The sequence below is a fragment of the Salvelinus alpinus genome, chromosome 11 (genome assembly GCF_045679555.1).
Source record: "Salvelinus alpinus chromosome 11, SLU_Salpinus.1, whole genome shotgun sequence".
NCBI lineage: Eukaryota > Metazoa > Chordata > Actinopteri > Salmoniformes > Salmonidae > Salvelinus > Salvelinus alpinus.
In genome coordinates, this window is record NC_092096.1 from 48,857,516 (window position 1) to 48,863,730 (window position 6,215).

The window sequence follows — 6,215 nt, forward strand, 5'->3', positions numbered from 1 at the left end:
CTTCTGATACTGAAGTAAAAGTATCAGAAGAATCACTGTCTGTTTCAGATCATCATTATCCCAAGTCCTCCCATAGTAATGTGCCACATATGCTCCTGGCAGGCCCAGTTATTCAGGAAAGCTTAACATGTGCTCTGCCTCCTCTCCAATCCAAATGGCTATTCCTCGCGTACCGAGAACCTAATGCTTTAATATAGCCTAAATATTTATCATTTAACTTTTAAAATGTATTACCTTTTATATGTGACATGAACACAACCAGTCACGGTGTTTTAATCTGATTAGGCTACTTCAAAAGTCTCCTGTAGGCATACGCACATTCATCCAAAAAATAACTTCAGCATCCTCAAAATGGCTCGACATTAACCAGGTTTCCATCCAACCGTTTTATGCAGTAAAGTACCCTACGTGTCGGATAGAAAATGTCAAGACATCATGAAAAAGCATGGAATTTATTAGGCTACAGATTAAATAAATGATGATGAACTTCAGAGGGTGGTGAAAGTGCGCAGTGATGAGGTTGATGCTCCTTTCAATTGGTCTTATTCTGGTGACATGATGATCGATGCTTGGCTGCCATTTGACAATTAAAAATAATCTAGCAATTTTGTCCATAATAATCTCATAATGTAGTAGGCTATACCTGCACTGTATCTGCAAGCTGTTGGCTAGAGCACACGTGCCAAGACCTGTCACGCCTTGGCCATACAGAGGTTTTTATTCTCTATTTTGGTTAGGCCAGGGTGTGACTAGGGTGGGCATTCTAGTTTCTTTATTTCTATGTTTTCTTTTTCTTTGTGTTTGGCCGGGTGTGGTTCTCAATCAGAGGCAGCTGTCTATCGTTGTCTCTGATTGAGAACCATACTTAAGTAGCTATTTTTTCCACCTGTGTTTGTTGGAAGTTAACTTTGTTTAGGGCACTTTGCCTTTGAGCTTCACGGTTTGTTTTTGTAGTGTTTATTGTTTTTGTTTGGCGTCATTTTGATTTAATAAAGAAAATGTACGCTCACCACGCTGCACCTTGGTCCTCTCCTTTAAACGGCCGTGACAATACCAGAGTGGGCACATTCACTAAACCTATGCAACATTTTTTTTGTAACAAAACCAAAACTCTGATTGGGAACACAACTCTGATTGGAAAATGCTCCAGGGTTTCCCTTAGTAATTCTGGCTTTTGGCTGATAAATAAATGAAAAGCCAATAAATAAAAGTGTAGTGGGCCAAATTGTCCATGAGAGGCTGTCTATCATAGCTTACAAGGGGAATTTAAAATATGTTTTAATATTGTAGTGGAAGATGAGAAGGTTGGTCAGGCCAAATGCAGGCTACTGTGCAACTCCCTATTCAGGAAGGATGCAATTTTGAAACTTACATTTATTTATAATTTTTTTACCATTATTTTTACTGTATATAATTGTTATTATTGTAAGCCTATTTATTAATTGAAACCAGTTTAAATATGCAAAACCGGTTTTGTTTAATTTTGTTTAGACATTTTCATTGGCTAAATTACATTTCTTCTGTCTTTTTAATTGTGTGCTCCATGTTTAGTTTAAAATAGGTTTTAAGTAGGTCTGTTGTAAAATAAATAACATTAGCCTATTTCTGTCATTTGTTGGGTATGGTAGGCACTTGCCTTTGTTGCTAATTGCTGCAATATTGCCTGTTCCAAACTTTTGGGAAGGTTTAAACAAGTTCGCAATTGTTTTGTTTCATTATGTTGAGCGTTTTCTTTGGCCACATTAAGTACCAACTGTAATGCTGTGTTTGCCGCAATAGCCTGCTCCCATATTCCCTATAAAAATGGCTTGAGTTACTTTTGATATTATCCTAATAAAGTTTTTACATTTTTGTGAAGGTTTGGTGTAGTGTGGCTATTATTAAGCTTTAGCTAATGTAAGCCTATGATAGATAGGCAGTGCCTCACCGATGCTCCAACTTACTCTGACACTTGAAATGGAGTTGAGGAAGAATGTTTCAGGCCTACCAGAGTTTCTCCTATAATCTAACAATATAATGCTTATCTTTATACAAAATATGCTCATCGAAAATTAACCAATGAACCTCCTTCTGTAAGTCTATCTATATAGCAGACTCAGTCAGTGTGGTAGCATGCTCTTGGAATATCTCTATCTCTCTGGGGATAGGCCTAAGCTTCTCTTCCTTTCTTTATACAAGCTATATCTTTTTTTGCTCATAATGCGCATATTGTTTACATGCAGATTTTAGAATATTCACGTAAAAATCCGTTGCCAATTTGATGGAAACATAGCTATAGACGTCCTAAAGACTGTGGCAGGTGTGCTAGTCCAGTGTCACTTTGATTATGCCTGCACATCATCGTTCACCAGCAGCCCCAAAACATCATCATTCACCAGCAGCCCCAAAACATCATGGTTCACCAGCAGCCCCAAAACATCATGGATCACCAGCAGCCCCAAACATCTAAAGAATAAGCTACATATTAGGGGTGAATATTTTCCCTGCATTTTACAAATGTTCTATTCCATTGGGTAAGTAAATGAAACAAGCACTAGCAAGCTAATCTTTTTGAGTGTGGACTGTATTACTGTACTGTATTAGTTTGCAGACGACACAACAGTGGTAGGTCTGATCACAGACAACGACGAGACAGCCTATAGGGAGGAGGTCAGAGACCTGGCCTTGTGGTGCCAGAGTAACAACCTATCCCTCAACGTAACCAAGACTAAGGAGATGATTGTGGACTACAGGAAAAAGAGGACCGAGCACACCCCCATTCTCATCGACGGGGCTGTAGTGGAGCAGGTTGAGAGCTTCAAGTTCCTCGGTGTCCACATCAACAACAAACTAGAATGGTCCAAACACACCAAGACAGTCGTGAAGAGGGCACAACAAAGCCTATTCCCCCTCAGGAAACTAAAAAGATTTGGCATGGGTCCTGAGATCCTCAAAATATTCTACAGCTGCAACATTGAGAGCATCCTGACTGGTTGCATCACCGCCTGGTACGGCAATTGCTCGGCCTCTGACTGCAAGGCACTACAGAGGGTAGTGCGTACGGCCCAGTACATCACTGGGGCTAAGCTGCCTGCCATCCAGGACCTCTACACCAGTCGGTGTCAGAGGAAGGCCCTAAAAATTGTCAAAGACCCATGCCACCCCAGTCATAGACTGTTCTCTCTGCATGGCAAGCGGTACCGGAGTGCCAAGTCTAGGACAAAAAGGCTTCTCAACAGTTTTTACCCCCAAGCCTTAAGACTCCTGAACACCGGACAATTTGCATTGTGTGCCCCCAACCCCCCAAACCCCGTTTTTACACTGCTGCTACTCTCTGTTTATCATATGCATAGTCACTTTAACTAAATATATTCATGTACATACTACCTCAATTGGGCCGACCAACCAGTGCTCCCGCACATTGGCTAACCGGGCTATCTGCATTGTGTCCCGCCACCCACCACCCGCCAACCCATCTTTTACGCTGCTGCTACTCTCTGTTCATCATGTATGCATAGTCACTTTAACCAAATCTACATGTACATACTACCTCAGCCTGACTAACCGGTGTCTGTATGTAGCCTCGCTACTTTTATAGCCTCGCTACTGTATATAGCCTGTCTTTTTACTGTTGTTTTATTTCTTTACTTACCTATTGTTCACCTAACACATTTTTTGCGCTATTGGTTAGAGCCTGTAAGTAAGCATTTCACTGTAGGGTCTACTACACCTGTTGTATTCGGCGCACATGACAAATAAACTTTGATGTGATTTACAGTACCAGTCACAAGTTTGGACACACCTACTCATTCAAGGGTTTTTCTTTATTTTTACTATTTTCTACATTGTAGAATAATAGTGAAGACATCAACACTATGAAATGACACATATGGAATCATGTAGTAAGCCAAAAAGTGTTCAACAAATGAAAATATATTTTATATTCTTCAAAGTAGCCACCCTTTGCCTTGATGACAGCGTTGCACACTCTTGGCATTCTCTCAACCAGCTTCACCTGGAATGCTTTTCCAACAGTCTTGAACGAGTTCCCACATATGCTGAGCACTTGTTGGCTGCTTTTTCTTCATTCTGTGGCCAAACTCATCCCAAACCATTTCAATTGGGTTGAGGTCAGGTGATTGTGGAGGCCAGGTTATCTGATGTAGCACTCCATCACTCTCCTTCTTGGTCAAATAGCCCTTACACAGCCTGGAGATGTGTTTTGGGTAATTGTCCTGTTGAAAAACAAATGATAGTCTCACTAAGCGAAAACCAAATGGGATGGCGTATCGCTGTAGAATGCTGTGGTAGCCATGCTGGTTAATAAGTGTGCCTTGAATTCTAAATAAATCACAGACAGTGTCACCAGCAAAGCAACCCCACACCATCACACCTCCTCCTCCATGCTTCACGGTGGGAGCCACACATGTAGAGATCATCTGTTCACCTACTCTGTTCACAAAGACACGGCGGTTGGAACCTAAAATCTCAAATTTGGACTCATTGGACCAAAGGACAGATTTCCACCGGTCTAATGTCCATTACTCGTGTTTCTTCGCCCAAGCAAGTCTCTTCTTATTATTGGTGTCCTTTAGTAGTGGTTTGTTTGCAGCAATTTAACCATGAAGGCCTGATTCACACAGTCTCCTCTGAACAGTTGATGTTGAGATGTGTCTGTTACTTGAACTCTGTGAAGCATTTCTTTGGACTGCAATCTGAGGCTGGTAAATCTAATGTACTTATCCTCTGCAGCAGAGGTAACTCTGGGTCTTCCTTTCCTGTGGCGGTCCTCATGAGAGCCAGTTTCATCATAGCGTTTGATAGTTTTTGTGACTGCACTTAAAGAAAGTTTCAAAGTTCTTGACATTTTCCGGATTGACTGACCTTCATATCTTAGGGTAATGTTGGACTTTAATTTCTCTTTGCTTATTTGAGCTGTTCTTGCCATAATATGGGCTTGGTCTTTTACCAAATAGGGCTATCTTCTTCTATCCCCTGTATACCGCCCCTATATCATCAAGGCAACGGGTGGCTACTTTGAAGAATCTAACTGTCACGTTCCTGACCTGTTTTCTGTTAGTTTTGTATGTGTTAGTTGGTCAGGACGTGAGTTTGGGTGAGCAGTCTATGTTTTCTGTTTCTATGTTGGTGAATGGGTACCTAATATGGTTCTCAATTAGAGGCAGGTGGTTTTCATCTCCTCTGATTGAGAATCATATTAAGGTAGGTGTTTTCACACTGTTTGTTTGTGGGTGGTTGTCTCCTGTGTCTGTGTCTATGTTACACCATACGGGACTGTTTCGTGCGTTCGTCATTTTGTGTAGTCATTTTCCTGTTCGTGTTTTCTTCGTGTTTCATGTAAGTTCGTCGTCCAGGTCTGTCTACATCGTTTTGTTGTTTTGTAATATATCAAGTGTTCTTCGTGTGTTTAGTTCATCTTGTAAATAAATCATTATGTATTCACAAACCGCTGCGCCTTGGTCGAATCACTACTCCTCCTCTTCGTATGAAGAGGAGGAGGAACACCGTTACACTAACATATTTTTATTTGTTTAACACTTTTTTGGTTACTACATGATTCCATATGTGTTATTTCATAGTTTTGACGTATTCACTATTATTCTACAATGTAGAAAATAGTAAAAATAAAGAAAAACCTTTGAATGAGTAGGTGTGTCCAAACTTTTGACTGGTACTGTATATGGACTGCAGTTACACACCTCTTTCAAACCATGAACCTGGGAGAAAACATGTGATGCTGGTGCAGGACATGTGCCTACAAAGTAAAAATTTTAGGCTAGCTATTTAGATTTTAATTTGGAAATATAATACGTCTTATTTTACATTTTTATAATTAGTACTCTGACACATACTCGCACACCTTTCATAATATTTCCCCTAATGTTGTGTGACATGCCTACCCCCTCTTTCTCTTTTGTTGCTTCATTCCTTTCTTCGCTTTCAACAGTTACCCTAAATTAAATGTTTATTTGTCCTGATCTTCATCGTTGTAATGACATGCTTGAATAATTAAGCAGTAAGTCCTGAGGGGGTGTGGTATATGACCAATATACCATGGCTAAGGACTGTTCTTATGCACAACGCAATGCGGTATGCCTGGATACAGCCCTTAGCTGTGATATAATGGCCATATACCACAAAACCCCAAGGTGCGTTATTGCTATTATAAACTGGTTACCAAAGTAATTAATGTTTTGTCATACAGGTGGTATACA